The following is a 27,731-nucleotide window of genomic DNA, read 5'->3' as shown; positions in this document are numbered from 1 at the left end:
GATGCGAACTCGTCACAGCCGGCGTGTTGTTCCGCCACGCCATTTGAAATTACGAAACTTTTGGTGTCTTCAGCTTGCCCCATCCTCCCGTACTACCGTGAAAGCTTCAATGGCGGGGGGGGGGGGGGGGGATGTAGAGGTCGCCATAGCTCAGCCCATTATTAAGGCTGCCACGCGAGCGTGGCGCCCTCCTGTAACTTGTGTATCGATGTATGTTTGACCCAGTAAAGAGTGGGTACTCTTTCGTCTGGACAAGCAGCGTGTACGTGTCGGTCTCTGTGTGTCCGTGCCCCTGCGGCACTAACCACGCCACAATGGAGAGGTTAACGAGGGTCGGAGATATGATTCACCCCTGCGGCGTCCCTCTAGAACCGAGCCCAACCGACGTGAGGTGTCCCACTTTGAGGATGGCTTGTCTGCCCGCCAGGAAGGATGTCGTGTAGTGGTGAAAGTGCTTGTCCAGACTAAGGCTCGAGATTGTTCCCAAGACATACGAGTAAATGGTGTTGTGTAAGGCCTTCTTCAAGTCCAGTCCATGCATGACTATCGTGTCTCTCGTGTTTATTGTCAATCGAAAATGCCCGATACCACGTGACGGTGTTACGACCGAAAAATCGTGAAACCTAGTTAGTCACGATGAATTGGTCGTCCATAGGTAAAACCTTAAGATTACGCTGCAAAAAGGCGTGCTGGAGTGTTGCCACGTTCCAAATTCGGAGTTATTGGTGTGAAGCTCTACGTCAATCTTGTGCGTTTTTGGATTAAAATGATGTTTAAAAATGGTTCTTGCTCATATCGATTGCCCTTCCCAGTTCCGAAAGACTAAGCCTGTCGCACAGCTTCTTCTTGCACGAGACTTAACGCTACTTAGAGGAACCTTAGGGTAGGAGTTGAACACTCGGGAACTTGCCTCTCGCGACCTTGACTTGAATATTTCTCTTGGTAAAGCAGCCATACTACCCTCTTGTGTATCTTGAATTTTGACCCTTGCAAAAATCCGCAAGGGTCACAATGCAGTGTGCACATCGTAGGTGATTTAACTTTGCCAGCCGACGTAATCCGCGTTATTTCCAGTTGACCAAAGTTTGCCGTGGCTCCCAGGGAGTGAAGGGCCAGAACAGCTTTCTTGTGTAGATCAGATTCCGCATGACGACTCTGCCGGTGAGAGCATACGCTGTCTTACTGAAGATGTTAAGGTACTGAACTGCTGCGAGAACTTAGTATCCGGTCCACCCATTAGACGAGTGGCTTCTTTTCTAAGCGACCACTCCGCATTCTTTCGGCAGACAGAGAGCCTGGTTTCACTGACAAAGAGGGTGACGTAGCCGAAGAAAGCGAATGTGCGAGGTCGTGTCCGCAATGTGCATGGATGACAGGATTTCATGTCGCAGTGAACATGGCAGTTGTGGCCACGCAGCCTAATTAGTCGCCCACAGAGCTTCAAACACACATGCGGCCGACCTGCTGATGTCCGTTTAAGCATTTGTTGCTTCATACCCGGCTGCATGGAACGACAGAACCAGGAGACAAAACATTCCTTAGCTTTCGCTAATGCAGTGAAGGCTCCTTCAATCAGCCCTGAATAATTCGGAAAGTCAGGTAAAGTGGTTACGAGCAAGCGTATGCCTAGTTCAACGGCATCAAACTCTCGGTAATGCGGTCATTCTTGGCCGAAACCTAGTTACTTCGTACGATCCAAGGAACACGTCTAGCGTGAATCGCCGCAAATGTGCAATGCAAAAGAGCGAAGACGGCGCTCGCGGACACGCGAAACGAGGCGGCGCAGTGCAGATCACCATCATAATTACTGCGAGTTGTAGGATAACGACAGCACAGCCAAAACGGTTCATTCCTCTCTGCGTTTACAAACGTTTGTGAGAACGCATTGGCCGCCGCCTTTCGAAAGAGCCGGTGGCCGTCCACAGTTGGCTGCCAACGCTTCAGCAGCGGCGGCAACGTTATTTCGTTTTCATTCTTACTCGGCGCGCGTGAAACGTGTGGCAGCAATCTATGATCGCGCCAAAACAAAGTATCGTCTGCAGCGGCTGTAACATGCAGTAGTTTCGTTTTCGCCGCGTGCTCTCAGAAAGGCGTTGTCGCCGTCCATCGTTGTGCATTAGCGAGCCATGTTTGTTCCGCAGCCATTGCGGCGCTCAGTAGTTTCGGTCCGTATTGTGTGCGTAGGCCGCGCACGTGTCTTCAGAAGTGCGCGGACGCTGCCTATAGTAGTCTTCCTATGGCAGGCAACCGCGTCGTTAGCGAGCGCGGTTGCGTTGTAGCGGAAGCGGCACTCAGTAGTTTCGTTTTGGCTTGCTGCAATGCGCGCGCCATGTCAAAAAACTCAAACATGCCGCGAGCCGTTGAAGATGAAGAGCTTCCAGCCGCTGTCCGCATGCTGACAGAAAACTCGTTTGCTACATCGCGACGGACTAACTATCAGTTGCCGGCCATTGTACCGGCAAAGAAATATCGTCACGGGCGCCTGGTGACGTTCGCAAGTAGTAAGGGAGCGGTGCAGAGTACGTTTCGGGCTAATTCAGACAGAGTTCTTGCGCCGCAGCCGCATCGTGAAAGAAGGGGCCAATTTCGAGAATTCGGTCTTTTACACTGCTGTTACGCAAAATAAGTAGTAAACTAAAAAGTTGGGCGAGTTGGTATTGGTTCATGATGACTGACGGGCGCGAGAAAACGGCACACAACGAAAAGAAGTACAGGGGACGACGCGCTACTAGCAACTGGAATATTTTTATTCAGGAAAGACATATTTATAACGCAGTGAAAACAATTTAACCCAACGAGTCGACCAAAAAAACCATATGCTCAGCATGCCTGCGTGAAGTAACGTTGTAGATAGGCTATCTCCCCTTCCTGCAGACTGATAGAGGGGTGACTGATGCAATCCGGCCCCTCCCTCTGGATAAAGAGGGCTTCTATAATCTCCCTCTCCGCGGAGCCCCTGTGCCTGTAGATTGCAGTTGTCTGCTCAAATGCAGGCTTGCAGCTACCCTGATCGCATCCCCTGCAATGCATCGCCAGATGCCTGAACGGCCTTCCTATTAAAGAGGTGCTGTGCTCTCGCAAACGCACGTGGAGGCATCTACCAGTTTGCCCGATGTATGCCTTGCCGCACGACAGTGGTATTCTGTACACAATACCACGTGCGCAAGGAACGAACTGCCTTACGTGCTTAATGGCACATCCTCTTTTTTCACACTGCTTTTGCCTACCTATCTTCTTACCAACCGCTGAGCAGATGCGGCCCACCTTGTTTTCTGCGGAGAACACGAGATCCACCCCATACCTCGAAGCCACTCTCTTAAGGCCGTGCGAAAGCCAGTGGACATACGGGATTTTTGACACTCTTTTTCTTTCCTGCGGGACATTCTTGGGTGGAACTGTCCCAGGCCGTTGCTTACTGGACGTTTTTATTTTTTCGCAAGCAGCAGCTATAACATTATCAGGAAACGCGACGTCTCTTAGTCTTTCCACCTGCAGTAAAGTAAAAAGTTGGGCGAGTTGGTATTTGTTCATGATGAACAAATACCAACTTTACTGAGTATAATTTCTTGTACAAAGGGCTCTTTTGAATGTTTTAACGCAGTCTTGTTTAACCCCTCGTTATTGACGGCCCTCATCGGAATCTACAAATGCAAGGCAAGAACTGCATCTTGGTACGCAAGAGATTCCCTGTGCCCTCTGAATTGCAACCGATGTTTGGATGGATGCTACCTTCGGAAGGCCATTGCCGGCGTATGTGCAGGATTATCAGCGCTGAGTGGCACCATCAGGTGCGTTTATTCAAGGATTGCCTTCTTGTGTCGTGTGAACGGCAAGGTGGAATGCGCGCGTTCGGGAGCTGGACGAAAATCGCCCACCAAGTCACGGAGCTTCTCTGGAACAATGTTCGTCCCACATTGCCGACAAGAAAGAAAAAAAACGCCTCCCTGACCGGCCGGTGGTCGACATGGACGACGTCCACATTCCCGAGGAACACAAGAAAGTGCTTCAGCTGGGCCCAAAGTTTTGTTTAGAGCCAAACCTACGGCCCGTTGATAAGGTCGCCTTGACAAGGTCGGTGTCCCGCAAGGTCGAGGAAGAAGACAAGTCTAGGTGTATCACAGAGTGCGTGGAACTTCTACCGCGGTCTGAAGGTAGGAAGAAGCGGGGCGTCAGTCTCGATCCTGCTATTGATTTTTTTACCACCAATGGCGAACGTGTTCTTCTGTCGGACAAAGAAGGATCCTTTGTAGTTATGCCTGCTGTAGTGTTAAGTGAAAAAGCAGGTGCAGCGGTGCGTAAAAACTTTCGCGAAGTGTCGGAGAAGCCACCGGAGGCAGTAAAAAAAGTGCGGGAGCTCCTACCTCGGTTGAATTTGGAAAAAGTGTGCAGTGAAGTGAAAAAGGTGAAAGGCTCAACTCTGGAGACATTCTTTTCAGTGAAAACACACAAACGAGATTTTCCTTTTCGTGCGATCGTGTCCGAGCGAGGCACTTGGTGTCTCGCGGTGTCTTCGTATCTACAGTCGCAGTTGAGCTCACTGCAAGTGGATGACCCCGTTCATCATTCCGAACTCGTCAACGGTAGTCAATTTCCTCGAAGCAGACGGCCATGAGAACACTTCGGGATTCAGCATCGACATAGAAGACTTATATTATTTACTGCCTCATGATGAACTGATGACTAGTGTAAAAGAGTGCATATGCAACAATGATGAAGTGAAGTTTGTGACCAAGTGTGGTATCTCGGTTGAAAGTTTTTTAGAATTATTGTTCTTTTATATAAAACACACGTACGTCGGCTGGAAGGGCAATAACTTTGTCCAGAGATCAGGGGTCTGTATTGGATCGAAAGTAGCTCCAGTCCTGAGCAATATTTCTTTGGCCAGAGTTGATAAATATCGTGTAACTGGCCTTGATGGTTTGGTCCAGAAAGTGTACAGATATGTAGACGACTACTTGATATTGATTAATTTAGCGAGCTGTGATAGCAGGGTTCATAAAGTGCTCAGTGTGTTTGGTAACAAGGGGCGGGGCTTGACCTTCACGTGCGAAGTGCCGAAGAATGGACAGCTGCGTTTTCTGGATTTGCAGCTGTCATTCCAATAAAAACACGTGTGTTGGATGTTTTCCCCTAGGACGGCGAAGCCGCTTCTTGATTACAGCTCTGGGCACTCTCGCCTGGTAAAGAATGGTATAGCGCTGACTTGCCTAAGATCGGCGCTGGACAGGTCATGCCCACATCTTATGGAGACAAGTTTTTTTGCGCAGGTGGAAAGACTAAGAGACGCCGCGTTTCCTGATAATGCTAGAGCTACTGCTTGCGAAAAAATAAACAAGTCCAGTAAGCAACGGCCTGGGACAGTTCCAGCCAAGAATGTCCCGCAGGAAAGAAAAAGAGTGTCAAAAATCCCGTATGTCCACTGGCTTTCGCACGGCCTTAAGAGAGTGGCTTCGAGGTATGGGGTGGATCTCGTGTTCTCCGCAGAAAACAAGGTGGGCCGCATCTGCGCAGCGGTTGGTAAGAAGATAGGTAGGCAAAAGCAGTGTGAAAAAAGAGGATGTGCCATTAAGCACGTAAGGCAGTTCGTTCCTGGCGCACGTGGTGTTGTGTATAGAATACCACTGTCGTGCGGCAAGGCATACATCGGGCAAACTGGTAGATGCCTCAACGTGCGTTTGCGAGAGCACAGCAGCTCTTTAATAGGAAGGCCGTTCACACATCTGACGATGCATTGCAGGGGATGCGATCAGGGTAGCTGCAAGCCTGCATTTGAGCAGGCAACTGCAATCTACAGGCACAGGGGCTCGAGAGGGAGATTATAGAAGCCCTCTTTATCCAGAGGGAGTGGCCGGATTGCATCAGTCACCCCTCTATCAGTCTGCAGGAAGGGGAGATAGCCTATCTACAACGCTACTTCACGCAGGCATGCTGAGCATATGGTTTTCTTGGTCGACTCGTTGGGTTAAATTGTTTTCACTGCGTTATAAATATGTCTTTCCTGAATAAAAATATTCCAGTTGCTAGTAGCGCGTCGTCCCCTGTACTTCTTTTCGTTGTGTGCTGTTTTCACGCGCCCCTCAGTCATCATACGCAAAATAAGCACAGGATTGACGTATTTATCAAGAAAATGAAAGTGTATTGATGTAATATACATATGTTTATATTGATTTCACGATAACTTCGATAATTCAGCTGTTGGTTGATTCGGCCATTTTTTTCCGTTTCCGTGAAATCCAAATCAAACAGCTTTTACTGCAATTCAGAAAAGTGTGAATAGGAACCCCCCTTTCCATCATAATAGGTTGTCCCTGCTGACGAAGATTCAGCTATTCCGCAGTATCCGCCAGGCAGCTAGCGTTCGAGCTATATAATTCTTTATGAAGATATCTCTGGCGCCTAAATAACTTGTGTCACGGTGTGTATGGGGTTGGACAGTAGTAGCAGTAGGTGGTGGTTCACTTGAGAAAGTATATAGAAATAAAGAAAGGAAAAAGACGCCCCGCCACGGTGGTCTAGTGGTTATGGTGCTCGACTGCTGATCCGAAGGTCGCGGGATCGAATCCCGGCCGCGGCGGCTGCATTTTCGATGGAGGCGAAAATGTCTGAGGACCGTGTGCTTAGATTTAGGTGCACGTTAAAGAACCCCAGGTGGTCGAAATTTCCGGAGCCCTCCACTACGGCGTCTCTCATAATCATATCGTGGTTTTGGGACGTTAAACCCCAGATATTATTATTAGAAAGGAAAAAGACGACTTTATTATACGATGACCGCTACATAGTTCAAGCAGCTGACAACTGAATGAAGTTCATCCGTGAGTGAGGTAAACGACAGCGAGAAAGGGGGATTATTCACACGTGTGCTCATACGGATGTATTGTCTACTTAACAAAACAAGTTGCAGGGACAGTTGGTGACATATTTTTACTTATATTATTGCAGCGCTACGTTTGACGACGACAGGACAGTGGAGTGCACGAGAGGACAGCGCCCGTCCGGTCGTGTACTTCTCTGTCTCGCCCTCGTCAAGTGTAACACTGCAATATTTTATGTAAGGATGTAACGTTTCATGGTTCACTTGTGATGTGATCTCCGCGAGACAATTTGTCACCCAGCCCCTCATTCCTGCGCTCTCTGTCACGGAGAGCAGGCATGACTGCTTGAGGAAGTGGTGGTGCGCGGGACGACCTGGCGCTGTCGTGCGAAATCCTACACGTGCGCTTTGCACAGCAATTGTTCCTCTCGTGGTGCTTCAAGAGCATCGCACCGCAGGGTCAGGAACAAGTCGCCGAGGGTCATTAGAGAAGGAGGGAGAGATGTCGCTGAAGGGGAGAGAGAAGAGCCACTCCTCATTCCCCCGAACCACGACAGTGAGCTTCGCGTCCCCCTCCTCCTCATTCAGTGGCGCGCGCTGCCACAAGTTTCACAGTGTCACCCCCGAAACGTTGTCCGCGATCCTCACCGAGTGGCGTCGTCCGGTGGCCAAATCTGAACTACGCGCAAGGTGGCGGCACCTTAAAATCAACCACATTCTTAAATCACTAACCATATGGTGTAGAAACTGGTGGATGGAAATCCACTACAAAAAGAAATAACAATAAGGCAGCTTAGCGCTAGTGGTTCCAAGCCTGGAGGAAGTGCGGAGCTCACTTCTTAGCTGTGAAATCTCTATTTATTTATTTCTTTATATATCTATACGGGTCATTCCAAGTGAAACGTCCCAGCCCAAAATTCGATCACCACCGATTCTATTGAAAAAAATTGAGCTAGAAGGTTACTGTGTGCGAGTGATCTTAGTAAAGTATTTTCGTTCAGAAAAATTATCTGGTCACGTGACGGCCCTTTGCATATTCCGGCGAGAAGGAAAAGTTGGGCGGGAATATATTATGCGTATTCACCCTTGAAACTGGGTACAATGGCACATTGTGGTTTAAACCATTATATTGTCATTGTTCTTTCACGCGACGACACAAGTAAAACCATATATTTATTTTCCGGCTTAAATAGGCTAGCACAGAAGCACGAAAACGTGCAAATTGAGGCAGTCTTCGTAAAATCGGTGGCAATGTCTGAGCCGCAAAAATTTTCTAGCTATTTTACCAGTCTACGTAGTATCTGCTAAAAATACTTTCAACCTTTCTAAACAAGCATTTATTGACAAAAATGCTTGCAAGGTTGACAAAAAATGACTTTTTGGGGAGATTCACTCATAAATTAAGCATTGAGGCCCTCGCGATAAAAATATGTGAGCGGGTTCTTCATATGCCCCAACGTCTTCTCTTGTGATGTAGACATTTTTATTCCCGTAAACTTTGTCTAGAGCGAAAAAATAATTTTTGATGCCCACAACCTATGTCACTGGTAGGCGCTGGCAAACAGATGCGTTTTCCGTGATTTTAGGTAAATAATTGCGATAGATATCTGGTTAGTTCTGTAGTTCATATTATTTTAGACATTGTTAGCTTATTTCCGCTGGTTTTGGGCATTGTCAGCCTTGTTTTAGGTCTGTATTGACTACTGCGGGACAATGAGGCATCAGACTGTAGATAACGTTTTGAACCTTTGCTACCACGAGGAAGACCACAACCTCTCAGCAGAGTGGAACTTCTTTGCCACTTCACACGTCAAAAACGCATGCGACGATGTTGGCGGCCCAGTGAAACATCTGGCAGCAAGAGCAAGTCTACGGAGGACATATGGTGGTTAGATTCCGCCACCACATTATTTGTTTGGCCGGACCAAAAGTAATGTAAAGGGTGTTGTAGTGATTTGGGTGCCACATTCCACAATTCAGGAAATGAGAACCCAGCTCGATCAGAGATTCGCCATGGTGATCTCTGTCAGAGGGACCCTACACAAATGTGCCATTTCGAACCGCCTACTCTTTCAACACGGGCCGCCGTGGTGGTGTAGCGGTTACGGTGCTCGACTGCTGACCCGAAGGTTGCGGGTTCGATCCCGGCCGCTGCGGTCGCATTTCGATGGAGGCAAAATGCTAGAGGCCCGTGTACTGTGCGATGTCAGTGCATGTTAAAGAACACCAGATGGTCGAAATTTCCAGAGACCTCCACTATGGCGTGCCTCATGTCTTGGTTCTGTCACGTAAAACCCCAGATGCGGTTATTACTCTTTCAGCACTTCAAGTTGGGAGTACATCATTCTCCAACACTCATGTACTTCAATTGAGAAAGCCGGTGTGGGTGACAAGGTAGCCTACTTTGACATTAACGATTAAGGTGTAGAAAATGCGACCAGAGGACGGCACATCGGAAAGCAAGGGGGACGTTTCTGAACGACAAGAAATTTACGTTTTGAAGCCATAATTTCCTTTTGCAGGCGTTGGTAAACAATGAAATGGTTTCAGGCCAATGAACTGGCTTTAAACGTTAGCAAAACGAAATACATGGTGATTCATTCGCCATACAAAGTTATTGCTTTGGACTCGTGTGTGCTTCAGGCTGAGAGCGAAACCATAGAAAGAGTGAGTAGCTTAACATACCTTGGAGTTGTTCTAGATCATCATTTCAGCTGGAAAATGCATGTTGACTCTCTCTGCAAAAAACTCGCGACAGCGTGCTTTACGCTTTTCAAATGTCGCCAGTACTTCGATGAAGCAACTTTGAGAACAATTTACTTTGCCATATTAATTATGTTCAGTATGCAAACCAAAAACCAGTTCAACTGCTGTGTATAAGTTATATGTTTTTCAATGTGTTCTTTATCTGTGTATAAGTTATATGTGTTTCAAAATTATCCATATCTTAAACTAAAATGTCGTTCATTGTATAACTTTGTCTCCTGCCTGTACTTTATGTGTACTATAGTTGCATGGATCCAAACTAGCATTCTGCTAAGGATCCAGATGTTGCTAACATGTTTTTGTTTTACTGTATTTCATTTAATGATAATAAAGTTCAAAAGTTCAAAGTTCAAACGCTGTTCTTTTGCTAGGGTGAAACACCCGGGAGCTAGGAGTCATGTTATTCACGCATCTGTGTGGCATAAAATGAAGCATAGTCAGCCAATAAATACCACGGCCAAAGGCTTATGTGCCCATGCTGTGCTCGTCTGCCCGACTTCGCCTAGTGTTAAGTAAGCCAGTTATGAAGGCACAAAAGTAAGCTAGCTCCAATATACATATACACTGATGCGAAATCACGCTAACGGAGTCCTTATGCAAGCCCAAAAAATCGCTGAGAAAATGCACGCGTTCTGCAGTAAAGACAGACATCGGTAGTGGCTGCCAGTGATATTAGTTGTGGACATCAAAAATTATCTTTTCGCTTTAAACAAAATTACAGGAATAAAAGTTTCCACATCACAAGAGAAGACGTTGGAGCATGTAAAGAACCCTCTCACATATTTTTCTCGCGAGGGCCTCAATGCTTAATTTACGAGTGAATCTCCTCAAAGATAATTTTTTGTCAATTTAGCAAGCATTTTTCTCAATAAACGATTGTTTACAAAGGTTGAAAATATTTTTAGCAGGTACTACGTAAAGTGGTAAAAGAGCTAAGAAATTTTTGCGGCTGAGACATCGCCGCCGGTTTTACGAAAACTGTCCGAATTAGCCCGTTTTCTTACTTCTTTGCTAAGCCTATTTAAGCCGGAAAATAATATATGGTTTTTACTTGTGACGTCACGTGAAAGAACAACGACAATGGAATGGTTTTAAACACAATGTGCCAGTGTACCCAGTTTCAAGGGTGAATACGCTTAACATATTCCCACCCAACTTTTCCTTCTCGCCGGAATATTTAAAGTGCCGTCACGCGACCAGATAATTTTTCTGAACGAAAATACTTCACTAACATAACTCTAACACAGTTATCTTCTAGCTGAATTTTTTTCAATAGAATCGCTGGTGGTCGAATTTTGGGTTGGGAGGTTTCACTTGGAATGACCATATATATTTTTTGTTGTCTTTCTTGCTATTGCGAGATTTTTTCGCTTTTTTCCCTTTCTCTCTCTCTCTGCTTGTTTCTCTTTCGTTCAGTGATTCTTGGTTTCTCTGTGTTTCTCTCTTTCTCATTCTTTGTATGCTATGCCCTCCCTCCCCTCCACATTTCCCTCTTCATCACTTCCGTTTCCCGCCCGCTTGCTATACTATACTACACACGCTATGGTGTCCTAACATGTCTGGATAGCCGCGTGATTAGGACGATCGCCTTCGGATCGTGGGTACGCGGGTCCGAATCCCACCTCGTGAAGACTTCTTTTTCGCCAAGTGTATGCAACGAGACCGACACGTACAGTGGCCATGGAAGAACTGATGTTTATTGCTTGCGCACCGGAAGTGCTCGAGCGCGTTGCCAGACTAGGTGGCGTACATAGACGGTCTTAGCGGTAACCGATGCATCCTCTTTTCTTTAAAATTACGAGCTGATTACACAGTATGTCCTTCATAAGGTGCAAGAGGAGACTTGTTAATTCTGGTAGCCCAATCGGTGGGGAGGTCTTCTGATTCTTGATGACCGCCGCGGGGATGTATTATAGCGGTGTTCTATAGCAGTCTCTGCTGAGCCTCTTGCGGCCTGCACAGCTGGCTTCTCGGTGGTTTGTTGGCTGGACGACGCTCTAGGCTCATCTTCCCCCGACACTCCTGCTTGTCTAGGAGGTGCGGGAGGAAGGCATTCTTCGGCAGCCCTTGGTCCCACCATGGGCGATGATTCTGTAGGTGCTTCTAGTTGTCTGGGGGGCGCACAGAGTTCCCTTGCTGCTGCTGTTGATCTTGCGGTCACTAAGGGAAGGTCAACGCTCATGGATACCCGTTTTGCATCGGTTGCTCCCTGCAGTCCTGACTGACTCCCCTCCCCCGCGTTACTAAATCCAGTAGGATGAAGCTGCTGTGGTGCTGAGTTGCTAGAGTATTTTGTTTTCCGTAAGTCTTGGCGGTTCCTTCTGAATTCGCTTCCATCCTCTGTTAGCATCCTGTACGATCTGGGGGCCACAAGGTCCAAAACCTTAGCTTTCGTGCCCCATTTGTTTCCAGACCAAATACGAACAGTGTCTCCGGGGTGGAGCGGCGGGAGATGCTGTCCTATGTTCATATTTTGCTTGTGTTTTCGAGGGTTTGATAGCTGCCGTGGTGAATCCAAGCAAAGGTCTGGGAGTGGTGTTCCGCTGTTGCGACCCATTAGATACTGGGATGGTGAGACACCGTCTTCCAGTGGAGCTGCTCGGTAGTTAAGGAGGCCAAGCCAAAACTCCTTCTTTGACCCTGCCTTCTTGAGGAGCCTCTTTATCATTTGTACCCCTTTTGCCGCGAGTCCATTAGATTTCGGATAATAGGGGCTAGAGATGATGTGCTCAAAGTCAAACATCACTGCAAAGTTTTTAAATTCCTTGGCTGTAAACTGGGGACCGCCATCAGTGCAGAGCTCATGTGGAATGCCATAGCGTGCAAATACCCGCGAGAGTTTATTGATGACTTCACTTGTCGTGGTCCCATGCAACTCCTCAACCTCCGGATAGTTAGAGTATGCATCGTACACGATTAGGTAATGCTTGCCAGCATATTCGCACAAGTCCGCTCCTACCCTGTACCAGGGTTGATTTGGTGTGTCTCGTAACAGCAGGGGCTCAGCGGGTTGTTTGTATGCATGTATTTGGCAGGTCTCACACTGTTCCACCATTTGTCTTATGTCAGCTGTCATCCTCGGCCAGTACATGAGAGTGCGTGCTCATGATATGCACTTGGCCATGCCCAGATGCCCCCGGTGTAACCAAGAGAGCATTTCTTTTCTAAGCTCGGAAGGGATTACAACTTTGGTGCCTTTCATCAGCACACCTTCCACCACAGACAATTCGTTAGTGTGTTTTTTCCACACCCCCTTGATAGGCTCGGTCGCCTGCAGAATTTTATGACCTGCTGCAGTTCTGGGTCTCTAGCTGTGGCATCTTCCAGTCTTTGCTTTGTTCTGCTGCTGACTCGTTCCTCCAAAACACTGGTGGCGTGTATTTCCAAGTCCTTCGAGCAGTTGCAACGAGACCGACACGTACAGTGGCCATGGAAGAACTGATGTTTATTGCTTGCGCACCGGAAGTGCTCGAGCGCGTTGCCAGACTAGGTGGCGTACATAGACGGTCTTAGCGGTAACCGATACACAAGAATTTCTCTTTCTTTTCATGCGTTTGTTTGTTTCTCTCTCTCTCTCTACTCGTTCTCTCACCCATCAGAGCAGGACACGCCGGAGAAATCGGCGCACGTGTTCTCGGAGCGAAGCAGAAGGGGATGAAGAGAGCGCGTTCATGGCGATCATCATTTGTGCCTACAAATTATCTCTTCAGAATTATCCTCCTTTTGTTTTTCATTCATAAATCCTACTGCCGCACGAGTCGTGGCCGATCCCCCGTGGTGGGTTGTGCCATTCCTCTAGGAACAACCAACCAACCAATCACCGACCAATGCTCGCTCAGTGTGTTCCGCTGTTGAAAATCCACTTACACTCACGTAAGAAAAAAAAACAGGAAGCTCCGCTTCTGTCCTAATGTAATATTGAGGACAGAATTGAGGATAACGTGACTAGCTTCAAGTACCTGGGTGAAACAATCGCAGACAAATGATGCCGGACGCATCAAGTAGAAAATAGCGCTTCGTAAGCATGTCCAAAATTATGTGCGTTGAGGATAATATTACCGAGAGGATCTAGATGTGAAATTATTAGCATGTAAAGCTTATACGCGTCCTCTACAAGAATACGCTTGTGCAGTTTGGAGCCCGCATCAAAAGATTCTTAAGAAAAGACTGGAGCGTATTCAGAGAATCTCTGTACGTTTTATTCGTTCGAAATATCGGTGAACAGACTCGGCAGCGGACATGTTAGAGGCATGAGATTTGAAATGGTTAAAATTAAGAAGACTCAAATGTCGACTGAAATCGTTTGGTCAGATATTACACGGAAAGCGAAATATAAATAAAGCCACATATACAGCTTGAAAAAGATGTCTGCGAGCAACTCAACCCCCCCCCCCCTCATTGCGCAACCGATACGAATCCGTATGGATTTGATTTGTTTTCTGTTTTTTTTTTCTGATGCTACAAATGTGTGGAACAGTTCGCCAGATGACACTGTACTAAGAAATGATCCATCCGATTTTAAAATTAAATATGCCGTCACTTGTTAGTTGTGAAATCCATTTGTATATGAAATCTCACTCTCTCCCTGTGGTAATCCTCAAGGACAGTAAGACTAATTAAAGAAACACGGTCATGAGGCACGCCATAGTGGATGACTCGGGAAGTATGTGCCACCTGAGATTTATTAACGGGCACTTAAATAGAAGTACACGGGCCTCTAGCATTTTCGCCTTCATGGAAAATGCGACCACCGCGGCCGGGTTGGACTCCGCAACCTTCGGCTCAGCAGCCGAGCACCGTAACCAGCGCTGCACCACCACGGCAGCCAGAAAGAAAACCTTGCTTGGGAATATAACGTTCATCTGCAGCGTTTTAAGTTACGGATCATTGATTCACCGCCATGAACGCGTTGCATTCATTCGTGGCGGTGCATTACGACAGGTGTTCTGTGACTTAACCGACAATTTGACCGTGCCAGTTCGTAATGATCTGTCATCGTAGGTAGCGCAAGAAACGTGTAGTCGAAGTAGGCGCTTGTGCTTTGTCCTTTCTGTATCCGTCCTTCGTAAAGTGTTGCGCTACCTACAATGATGTGTTGTGTGCTTTATTGTGTCACTGCAGCAAAATAATGGATGGCAGAGTGTTCTGCCAGCAGAGCGCTGGTTCGTGTGCTTCAACAAAGTACAAGTTCACGTAGCGGGAGCCTGGGTCAGCTCTTCTAGTGTGGTTTCGAGTGTGTGAAGGTGTGAGCAGGAGTTTCAAATGCGTGGGAGTAGTATGGTGTCTGTTCTAGAGCGGTGTCTAGTACCATGATCTTACTTTGCCTCGGCTGTTCCAACGCGCGCCTTCAAACTTACCGTGTCCCTTCCCCATTAGCCTCCTCCCTCTGTAAACACTACACCCCTCAGCAGATGCGAAAAGTGGTGTATCGAGTCGCTTAGGCTTGTTTAATTGTAGCATGGTGGCCCATCTGTAGCCGTACGGTGTTATCGAGTTTCTGAATTTTCACACCGCCCTATTCTGGGTACTGCTTCGTGGAATAAAATTTCATTTTCTTCTATTCTTTAGCGGGTGGGACTCGCGCTTTTCTAGAAACAAGCACTACACAAACAAATTACGGCTTTCACCTCTGTTGGCAGCGTTACTTGTATGTACGAATAAAAATAGACGCCCGAGGATTGCGTTATTCCTTGGGCACTTGAAAGGGAACAAAATGTCACACAAGTTACTAAAACAGTAAACTGCTTCTCCGGGTGTGTCATTCAATTCACTTATTTCCCCGTGCCTTAATGATTTAGTTCTCGCCGAGTCTACCTTGCTTTTAGGTTGAATGCTAATAATATCTGGCGTTCTACGTCCCAAACTGACGATATGATAATGAGATACGCCGTAGAGGAAGGCCTCCTGGGCTTCTTGACCACCTGGGCTTCTTGAACGTGCACTTGAACCTGCACACGGGCCACTAGCATTTTGCCTCTAGCGAATTGCGGCCGCTGCGGCCGGGATTCGATCCCGCGACTTTTCGGTCACCAGTCGAGCACCATAGCCACTAGACCACCGCGATTGGTGTCTTTTTTATATTTAGACGCATTTTGAATAAATAAACGATTATATAGTAGATAATAAAAAGATTTTGCTAGTGCAGTTGTTCAAAGCGCTATACATGTTTTTCTTCGTGTTTGTGAAAGAAAATACGAATGACCAGTATTGAGACATAAAAGTGCTAAATATAATGGATTTTTAGGAGTTCACGCACAGAAACTTGACAACGCTTTAAAACCATTGGAATACCGGAGTGCGTCGTCTTTGAAAGTTGAATGTTATCTGAACAAAAAGTGCAATGTGCTTTGCAATGACCTCTTAGCTGTGACCGAACCTTGGCGGTGACATAATGAGGTAGCGTACATTCATTTATATGTCTACAACAATTGAACAACTTTTAAAACATTTTTTTGTTCAACGCACTTGCATCATAAAACTTCAATGATGCTTCATTCACTTTTAGCTGTTCAGCAGAACCATCACAATGAATTCACATTGTACAATCTACTTTCAATAGTAAAGCTACGAAGATTACACATTCTTCTCCCACAAAATTTCAGCAAAATTTCGGTGACCAATATCCAATAGGTGTCAAGTATAAGCCCAATGATACTTATGTGGAATGACAATTACTTTTTCCAAAAGGCAGTTACTCTTCAGTACGATGTTTGCCAGCATTGGCCAAAGGGGTTTCAATTATTTCTCAATAAAACATTTTCTAAGCTTTAACACAGCTCTCACCCTGCGTTCTTCGTCTGTTCATTAAGTATGGAGTCTCTGAATGCTTCGTTGACTTTAGCGGAAGTGGAAAAAAGCTTTTAAAAAAAGTCACTTTCACCACAAGGGCGAAGCTATGAATGCGATAAAAAGAAAATGTAGTGTTATACGAAGTGAGGATCGCAGCTAACTGTTTTGTATCCGATCTCGCGTAACTACAAAACGCTGTTGTAAGAGAATACGGCCGCTCCAGGGAGAGATGCTTTCCGCATAGTCACTTCGCCTCGAGAGCGCCGCACGTAGAAGGGTATACGAGCCGCCCGTTGTGATGGCTGTCGAGATAGTGCGCGCGCCAACGATCGCGACCGCGCCCTTAGACTCAAAGTTCAAAGTTGCTCCTCGCGCGACAACACCCCCCCCCCTCCGAGCGAATGCACCCTCCGAGCGACGGAGGGTGCATGCGTTTTTTTCATGCTCGTTAAAGACGTGCGGGACGTTTCCTGTCTGCTTCGACGGCAGGCCTTCCGAGCGGGTAGATGTTATCGCATGCACCCTCCCAGCGACTGAAATGGGCCGGCTCATTTGATCTCTGCTTCGACGTGTTCGTCGCCGCCTTTTACCCGCGGTAGAACATACGATGCGCGGGGGGAACCTGATCAATTTGGAATTCATACGGGAGGAACATGACGGCGATGGTGACGGCAACGGCGACGGCAAAAAGCCGTCAAGACTGTCCATATAATTGCTATCGCAATAAAACTCAAACTGCAACTTTGTAAAACTCAATGGAAAACAAGCGTTTTGGTGGTGGAGGGTGCCATGCCACACCGCTCGACGCGTGCACGAAGAAGATGAACGGCACCATGCCTCCTGAAAGTGGCGTTCGAGAAACGGTCGCTACCAATGCTCATCGCTTACACTTAGTGAGCTGCCAAATGAGATTTTATCTTCTACTTGCGTTGTTTAACTTAACAGAGAATTTATGCCACTAGTAATATTTTCTTTCTTGGTTTTCTCTAGCTGGTGAATTCTAACAGACGTGCAGATTCGCGCGTGATTGTACTGAAATTTTTTAACGACGTTGGTGCTGGTCTGCCGTTCACTTTCGAGCTTTCTGATACAACTGCATTGAGTTTTTTTGTTTGAAATGTATTTCAGTGGGTGTCATACCTGCTGGGTGTATACAGCGATAAGCGGCAAGCCAGTCCTTGACTTTTGCTCTGGGCATTCAATAGTTGCAAAAAATGCCCTAGCTCTGTCGTGCTTGAAGGCCACGCTCAAAAAATGTTGTCCCCACAAGATGGAAGAAAGCCTTGTGAAGCAATTGGATATGCTCAACTAGGCAGGCTGAAGTGGTCCACTTTTCCTGAGAATCATTTGGCGAGGCTGGCGGAAAGGGTTCTGCAGGACATGAAAGTGGAGGCAAGAGGATCTGAGGTTGGTAGGGGCTTGAAGGAGCTGCCACTTACCAGCATTCCATACCTACACGTTCTGTGTCTTTTTGTTTAAAGAAAGTGGGAGCAAGGTTTGGAAGCAATGCTTTATTTTCTGCAGGCTACTGATTAGGCAGCATTTGGGCGGCTGTAAAGAGGAGGGTCGAAGGCAATGAGAAGGGGAAGGGTGGTTGCAAGGTCAAGCGCTGGACCTAGGAGATTGAATGCGCCATTGCTGTGGTGTACGACATTCCGTTTTGGTGCGGGAAGCGTTATGTTGGACAAACTGTGCCTTGCGTAATTTACAGGTTGTCAGATAAAAAGCTTCGCTAAAGGGAGAGCCATGTTCTAACCTATCGTTTCTCTGTAGAGAATGCGGCTTGCACCCTCGTAGGCTGACACGACAGTACAACCTAGGTTCAAAAAAAGGGTTGCACGTGAACTTGAAGAATCCTATTTCATTAACAAATACGGTGATTCATGTGTCGCGAAACCACCCGTTTACGTTGCTTGCCGCAAAGTTAGACTTCCTTGCAGTGCGTCATTGAAACTATCTTTGCCTGCTCCTGCTTTTTTTGCGTGTGTTAATCTAACCACACGTATATATGCCTGTTGATTGAATAAATTCTAAGTTGATAGCTTGCGCCATGCCCGTGTTCCTTCGTCTTGTGTTAGCGTTCTTTTGCGCACCACCGTTCGAACAACTCGCCCAGGAGTCCATCCTTTGCCCCGTTACAGGGAGCTGGTGCCCGCTCACGAGTTTCTCGTCTGCTGCCGTATCGCTCAACCCGGGAAACCGGTTCTCTCCTCTTTTCCACAAAGGCTGCCGCACGGGGGAAAGTGAAAAAAAGAAAGAAATGGATGAGCCGTGATTCTGCTCTGCTTCCGGCACTGACAGGCGCCTCTGAGAAGACCAAATAAATTGATGCGAGAAAAAAGAAATCGGGACGCCGGGGGAGCTTGTTGTTGTGAACGGCGCATTGTATCGCCACTGCTGGTTCAAGTTTGGGTGACGTCACCCGTCCGGCGCCCTCCTAGCTTTCGAGAGGCACAACAAAAAAGAGGCGACAGTTGTGGTCTTGCAGGGAGCTCTTTTTCATGGTTTCATTTCTCGGCCGACCTCTTATCGGAAAAATGTTTTGTTAGGAAGAAAATCTGTCGCCATTCTATGATGAAGACTGAATAGATAGGGTGACTAGGGATAGCAACACCGATGAATAATTAATGCCTAATCGATGAAAGATGTGTCCGTAACAATTATTCGTCAGCGATTTTGACCTTTCATTTAATCTACGTCGACATTCTTTTTTTCAATTCATTAATGTGGAAAACGTGACAGGAGCAATGGGAAAATCCTGAAATCAAATGAAGTTATGAGAAAGAGCGGTGCGTGTGATGCTTGGTGGAGTGCATGATCGGCGAATGAAAGTGGCTCTCTCTCTCTATAAATTGTCTCGAATGGCACGCAATGCCAAAGCAGCCGAAGATGAAAGTTTTCTCTCTGTTAACCCCCACTACATTACGCTATGCAGCCAGTTTTGCCAAGAGAAGTAACCGCGAAAGCGATTGCCGCGTACATTCTCCCGTCGTATTAGCCCAAGCGGTATTAGCAAATAACGTTTCCGTTCAGACGATTTTTAATCGATGCACATTTCTTCGGCGGTATGGCCGCAACCGCTATCTGCCTGCAGAGTGGGAGCACTGAAACCGCAATGAGTGTGTGTTGATCTGACAGCTTCTTTTTTTTCTATCCGGCTGCGCAGTGCTCCCTCTTAAGGTTAGGTCATGATGGTACTGGCACTGGTACAACGTTGACACAATATTGACAAGTCATAGGTGCCCTCGCAGTTCAAGACGCACTCTGACTACTTGAATGTCGCGCCAATCCCAGCCCGGAGGAGATGCTGCAGCTTTGAAGAAATTATCAAGGCGAAATACTTGAACGCCTCGTGGGAAGGGCCACGTGGCGGAAAGCCGTAATACAAGCCGTCATTGTGCGAGAGATAAAAGCACATAAATCACAAGAAACCACCTGCGCGCCTCGTAACTCCAGGCGCGCGATCTGCTCGCTCACTTGGTTCTTTGTGTACGGCATTCGCGTGATTAAAAAAAAATCACACCATCTCCCGCTAAAGGGGACCATGAGGCGATGCGAAGCAGTGTTTCGGCATGTAGAGCCCGCGTTTCAGAGGGGGAGTGGTGAGGGGAAAAGGCGAAAGGGGAGGGAAGTGGAGAGGGGGAGGGGAGAGGGTTCGCGCATGCACAGTAAGGGTGGTCACGCCGCACACCACCACCACCACCGGATTGAACTCCGCTATAAGATGCTTCACACCTAAAAAGACAGCGTTGATTCCTCCGTCATGGTAATAGGTATAACACGAAAGTGAACTGTGTCTTCACAGGACATTCTTCATTATGAATTGATGTGCTAGAGTTTGCACAACGTCTATTGGTGCTTGGCAGCTGTAACGTCGTTTGACGCGAATGCACCCACGTTAACGCCTTGTGGTACATCAACATCCCGTCGGTAGCACATTGGCTAGAGCGCCCGGACCCCATCGTCGCGCACTGGAAGGTCGGGCGTTCGGCTCCCACGTCACCCAAATAAAGGACTGTTTTTTAACACGAAAGTGTTTTATGCCGGGGTCCACCAAGTACATCCGTCACGGATGTGACGTTGATAAAATGGACGCCAACGGGTGAGAAAGAAAAAAACCAAGAAAAAGATACCCCGCTGGGAATCGAACCCACGACGTTGCGGCCGCGACGGCAAGCGCCCGACGCTCTACCGACTAAGCCAACTCGGGAGATGCTAGGCACGGCGCGAACGCGCCTTATATCTTTCACACCTTCTCTTTCGCGGCGGGCGGAGCGGGGCGGTGCCGCCGTCTGTGAGAGGTGAAAAGAAGTAATGCTTCACGATCGACACTTACTAGCGCTTACTCCGAGATTGCACGTGATATCGGAGGTCATGGTTAAAGCGTCTCGAAACCAGAGAGGTAGACTGGCCGCGCTGGCGTCGCCGAGGCACCCTTTACGCAGTTACGTTCTTTGCCTTTGGATTCGTGTTAGCGTGCGTCGGCTTATCGGAGTAGTGCAGCGTCCACGTACACGAACGGGATTTCTCTGCCGCCGACTGCTACAATTGCGAGAGCACCGACTAACAAAACTGCTGCAATATGCGTTGCAGAAAGGACGCGATTTCGACGGGCGAATGTCGTGCCTTGGTGGAGCGAGAGCAGCGCCTGCGAGACAGATGCCAGCGGGACGCACGCGTTTGCGGCTCACGCTACGAACCTCTACCTCCCGCGTTGCTGAAGTGCAGTGTGTGTTATGTATGCATGAGCACAGGCGTTGGCTACCCATTACTAGAAAGCGCACACCGTGCCGTTTCTCTCCTTAATTGACGACGCTTTGGAGAAGCGCATACCGGGTACCAGTGTTGATTATGAGCTTGTTGATATCATCCTTACGCGGGATTCACGATTCGCTGTGTCCAAATATATGTTCGCACCGTCAGCTACCACAATGGTTTAATCATGATCACGGGCGTTAGTCGTCGCGTAGAGACATGCTGTCAACATGGGTGCATCCACGTCAAACGGTGCTATAGCTGCCAAACACGAATAGACATTGTACAAGCTCTCATATATCGCACTACTTCTGTGAAGACACGTTTCACTTTCGTGTTATACCGATTCCTATGACGGAGGGATCAGCCATGTTTTTTTTCTGGTTTTTCTTTGTCATGTGTGTTTCACTGACACATTAGTATTTTACTGTACTTCATTGTCACGTTAGCGTGACTCTCACTAGGTCTATAAAAGCGTGAAACCAAAGTGAAAATGAAGAAAGAAGACTACACATCATGACAGATGCCATGAAGTGCTTCCGCGAAGCCGCGCCGACCGCTTGGAGGACATAAAGAAGGGCGGCGTTCGCGCGACGAAGCTTACGGACGTTTGGCAGAGCTAAAGCCTCAGAAACAAGAGCATGAATGTGCGTATATGATGTTGATAATCATATAAGCTGAGTATTCAGTTAATTAATGGAATGTATTAGTGAGACCATCGTTAGTGAGAAAAAAAAATGAAGGTACTTATTTTTCATGCTGGACGCCGATATATAAACTGCAAGATAAAAAAGCCAGAGCGGATAGCTTTCCACTCGATAATAATATTTGGGGTTTTATATGCCGAAGCCAAGATGAGATGATGAGGCACGCTGTAGTGGATTATATTCGTTCGGGTTTTGCGTCCCAAAACCACTACAATCATGATGGACGCCGTAGCGGAGGGCTCCGGCAATTTCGACCTCCTGGGGTTCTTTAGAGTGCACCTAAAAAATATGGTCGATCCCTCCATCATAGGAATCGGAATAACACGAAAGTAAAACGTGCCCTTAAGAAGTAACTGAATGTTTACTGTACATTGATATAAGAGAGCTTGCACAATGTATAATAATGTCTGGCAGCTATAGCACCGTTTAACGCGGATGCACCCACTTTGATGCTTGGTGGTACATCTCCATGCCGAGGACTAACGTCCATGTTGAATCATTAAACAAACCCTTGTGCTTGCTGTAGTAGTTAACGGTGAAAGCGTAATCAGAGAACGAGTTGTGATAGCCAGAAGAGCGTGGTATATTGGACGCAGAACTGGGTCGCTATCCTGCGGCATGTTAAGATGTGATTGAACACCACGGCCGCACTAGAGGGAAACGCAAAGCGCGTCGTGCCGCCCCGGTAGCCCGGCCGCAATTCTTCTCGGTGCGAGCGCGTAGGCGGGGAACGCGGTGTTACAGGCAGGTAAGACAGGCACGCGTCGCAGAACTATTTTTGGTTTGATTAGCGTGATGCTATGAGTGAGGCCGACGCTTTTACGACGCTTGTAACGGCTGGTCATGTACGCTCCCTAGACGCTTGCGTTAAGGTGGCCACCTCGCGGTGTGTTAAGGCATTGACAAAATTGCACTTCTATTGAAAACGCGCCGAATGGGACGAACGTGTAACGCGGTGCAGGTACTAATCGCGGAAGCTACAGTAATGATGAATTACTCTACTTTGCCGCTCCCAGAGGGCAACACCACCCCGCCGACCGGGAGAGTGGTAGATATAAAAGGCGCGTTTGTAAAGGCACAGAGCCTGTGATTGTGGCGCAGTGGATAGAGCGCCCGGCATCTGTTTTTGCGGACCGAGCAGTCGTGGGTTCGATGCCCGTTGACGGAACTTTTTTTCTTTGCCATCTGAGCGTGTACATTTTTTCGACGTCATTTCCGTGGCGGAAATACGTCACTGAAGTCTTGGTGGACCCCGGCATAAAATACTTTCGTGTTAAAATTTAAGTACACGGGCCTCAAGCATTTTCGCACGCTCTAGTGGAGGGCTTCGTAAATTAACTCCATCTGGTGTTCCTTAACGTCCACTCACATCGCACAATACACGGATCTCTAGCAGTTTGCCTCTATCCAAATGGTACCGACGTATTCGGGATCAAACCCGCGACCTTCGAATCAGCAGCCGAGCGCCGTAACCACTTAACCACTGCGGCGGATAAGGTTTTTCATTCGAGTCGTTAGTTGAATGCATAACGGACCCTGCGTGTTTGAAATGGTGTGCACAGCGTCGCGCATTTGATTACCATGGCATGTTATTGTAATGAGCCCACTGCCTTTGCAGCGGGCTCATGTATATAAGAAGTGTAGCGAAGCGCTAGACTAAGCTGATATCTCACGCAGTTGTGCAAAAGGAATTTCACAAAAAGGTGAACAGCATGTAGCTTTCCCTCTCGCCGTACATTTTATGCACGCTAATTTTGTCTAAAGTAATTGCGTTATTGAAAGCGCCATATAGATGACGTGTATCGACTATCGAATCCTTTAGCCAGATTGCTTCTTGTAGTAGTCGTCATTGACATTATCACCCTGCAGTCGACATAATATATGTCGACCGCAGGCCTTTGCCTTTCCCACTACCCTACAAGCTGTCACATTTTATAGGCGCACACTTCTTTGTGTCCAACTGGCTGAGACATATTAGCTCAAAAAATAAAAGAGCAACGGCAGAAAGAAGACGAAGACAAGTGCTACTTCAAATGTTCAATAGCAGGCACGTGTTTCACGTACATCTATATACATACATATGTATGTATATATATATATATATATATATATATATATATATATATATATATATATACCCTTCCTGAAAACAACCTTGTTCAGATTGTCGAGCAACCCACGCGCATTTCCAATAACGCAGGTTCTGTGCTTGATCTTGTGTTCGTAGATCAGTCCATCGCTGATTACGATGTTTCTGTTGAAAAGGGCTTCTCTGATCACTTGCTGGTCTTACAGCGAGAGCTGTTAGATCACAACAAGGGCCGTTTTAGGCGCCGTAGCTGTCCGCCGCCGCCGCCGCCGGTGGCCGTAACCGCTATCGCGCGAAATAAAAAAAAAACGAAATAAGAAAGAAATATCCAGGATGGAACGAGGCCCTCTGCATGGGAGCCCAGTATTCTACCTCAGTGCCATGCCTGTGCTTGAAACTGCTTTGCAAAAAGACCCTATACAGGCTTCACGTCGGAAAGGAACCGCTTTACCATATGTAATGTAATGTGGTAGAAGGGTCAAATAACAACTAGGGGGCGTCACACAACCCGAATTCTGTAAACAGGCGCCAAACAATGCGAATTGCGCAACGAGTGGGTTGTTGAATGCTTCCAACCCATTACAAAAGGCTCTGCACTAATTCTTCATCGTCATCAGCCACAGCATCAACAAAGTGCACTTAACACGTTACAGGTGCTTAGCGGGTATCACGGTTCTCCGCAGATTGATGAAAAATTGCATAGTGGCTGCTTCCCTACTTCACAAAAATTACGATGATTTATAGCATAGTGGGTTCCTCGCAAGCGCGCTTCTCTTGGTTGCCAAAGAAGCCCATTAGGCTTCCATGATCCATTTCATCAGGGTTTCAATATAGTGTTTTCCCTCTCTCGCTTTCTCACGGTAACGTATGTAATAAAGCGTGGTGGGAGGATTAAATAACGACCGGGCACCACACAATGCGAATTACGTAACTAGTGGGTCGTTTAAAGCTTCCAAACCATTACAAAGGGCTCAGCCTTAATTCTTCATCGTCATCAACCATCACATAAAGAAATTGCACATAATACCTTACACATGGCACCTCGCTGCTCCGCAGAATGACGAATAAAGTCGTGGCGGGTGCTTCCCAACTTCACAAAAATTATGATTTGTGGCGGTCTCGGTACGTAGGTAGTGTACTTGTATTAGTAGCCGCAATAGAGTTTTAACAGGCTTTAGAAATGCCGCTCTTCCAGCTTTCGCTGTGGCTGTGCTGCGCTTTTTGCGCTGGCCTGGCGTTTTTTGTTTGTTTGTTTCATTTGCACTTCTTGTTAGTCCTGTGAGGCGTCTGCCTGGGCTCAAAATTGTGAAAAACTACATGCGTGCCAATGATGATGCCATTTTTAATCATGTCGAAACATATAATTTGCTGTATTTTCTCTGAGCGATCCTTTACTGCTTTGGATGAACTTTAAAGATATTTTGCCTTCACTGCATTGATCATTTTGTACCCAGTATATTAAAAAAACGGCCAAGCTTACCCCTTGGATAAACAGACACATTATTCACTTAAAACGTAAAGCTAAGCGTCTGTGAAACCGGTCACCTTCTTGTCATGCATTGCTCGAAGTTCGATCAGCACTCTTTGCGGCTGTTCAAAAGGAGAAAAATATTTACTTCAACAACACCTTGCCTAACTTTATCAAAGATGATCCGCAGAAGTATTGGAATTGCAATAAAGAGCGCAAGGTGCCAGTAAATAAAATTTCGCATAATGATAAAATGCTGGATGATGCACAGGCTGTCGCCGATCATTTCAATAACCAATTTCATAGCGTGTTGAAGGATTGAAAGCTGGGCTAGTTGGTGACCGTACTTGGACATTCTTGAAACAGCGCAACGACGACGAGGACGAAGAGAAAAGAACCGCAAGCCACAGCGCTGACTCGCAAGTGAATGTTTATTACAAACATATGAAAGAAGGAAAGGAAAAAAAACATGGCTGATCCCTCCGTCATAGGAATCGGTATATAACACGAAAGTGAAACTTGTCTTCACAGAAGTAGTGCTTATTGTGTAGCGATATATGAGAGCTTGTACAATGTCTCTTCGTGTTTGGCAGCTATAGCACTGTTTGACGTGGATGCGCCCATGTTGACGGCATGTCTGTATCGCTACGACTAACGTCCATGATCATGATTAAACCGTTGTGGTAGCTGACGGTGTGAACATATATTTGGACACAGCGAATCGTGAATCCCGCGTAAGGATGATATCAACAAGCTCATAATCAACACTGGCACCCGGTATGCACTTCTTCAAAGCGTCGTCAATTAAGGAGAGAAACGGCACGGTGTGCGCTTTCTAGTAATGGGTAGCCAACGCCTGTGCTCATGCCTACACTAACACACACTGCGCTTCAGCAACACGGGAGGAAGATGTTCGTAGCCTGAGCCGCAAACGCGTGCGTCCCGCTGGTTTCTGTCTCGCAGGCGCTGCTCTCGCTCCACCAAGGCACGACATTCGCCCGTCGAAATCGCGTCCTTTCTGCAACGTGTATTGCAGCAGTTAGTCGGTGCTCTCGCAATTGAAGCAGTCGGCGGCGGAGAAATCCCGTTGGTGCACGTGGAAGCTACACTACTCCGATGAGCCGACACACGCTAACACGAAGCCAAAGGCAAAGACCGTAACAGCGTCAAGGGTGCCTCGGCGACGCCAGCGCGGCCAGTCTACCTCTCTGGTATCAAGACGCTTTAACCATGACCTCCGACGTCGCGTGCAATCTCGGAGTAAACGCTAGTAAGTGTCGATCGTGAAGCATTACTTCATTGCACATCTCACAGACGGCGGCACTGCCCCGCTCCGCCCGTCGCGAAAGAGAATTTGTGAAAGATATAAGGCGCGTTCGCGCCGTGTCTAGCATCTCCCGAGTTAGCTTAGTCGGTAGCGCGTCGGGCGCTTGCCGTCGCGGCCGTAAGGTCATGGGTTCGATTCCCAGCGGGGTATCTTTCTCTTGGGTTTTTTCTTTCTCACCTGTTGGCGTCCATTTTATCAACGTCATATCCGTGACGGATGTACTTGGTGGACCCCGGCATAAAACACTTTCGTGTTAAAAATACTACACACCCACACAAATCTTCGATTTGTGTAAGAAAGCCGACGCCACCATGTCGGTATCTGACCAGCTGAGGCACATTATGAAAGGCATCGACGACGATGCCTTCACGATGCTGCTCGCCAAAAACCCCAGCACAGTGGCCGATGTCATAACGCTCTGCCAGAGCTACGAGGAGCTGCGCCTGCAGCGGTCGATGACCCGTCGCTCTACATCCCGCGACGCCGAGCTCGCTGGCTTGTCGACCATATCGGACCACTCCGCCTTGCTTGCAGAGGTGAAGTCATTCGTGCGCGAGGAAATCGCGCGCCAGTTATCTCTGCTGGACTTTGCTCAACCTCAGTACGTTCAATAAGGATGGGATGGGGCTCATTCGGCAAGCATTACCAAATCATGAATGGTAATCTACCACTATCCCTCAAGAGGAAGGTATATAACAGCTGCATCTTACCGGTACTTACCTACGGAGCAGAAACCTGGAGACTTACAAAGAGGGTTCAACTTAAATTGAGGACGACGCAGCGAGCGATTGAAAGGAAAATGATAGGTGTAACCTTAATAGACAGGAAGAGAGCATAGTGGGGGGTTAAGGACATCATAGTTGAAATCAAGAAGAAATGAATATGGGCCGGGCACGTAGCACGTCGGCAGGATAACCGGTGGTCATTAAAGGGCCCCTAAACCACCCTGAGGTCGATATTTAGTTCTGGCGTTGCAGTTGTGCACGAGTCTACAGCGAACGCTGCCGGAATTGCACGCT

The sequence above is a fragment of the Rhipicephalus sanguineus genome, chromosome 5 (genome assembly GCF_013339695.2).
Source record: "Rhipicephalus sanguineus isolate Rsan-2018 chromosome 5, BIME_Rsan_1.4, whole genome shotgun sequence".
NCBI classification, from domain to species: domain Eukaryota; kingdom Metazoa; phylum Arthropoda; class Arachnida; order Ixodida; family Ixodidae; genus Rhipicephalus; species Rhipicephalus sanguineus.
This window is presented reverse-complemented; position numbering follows the sequence as displayed.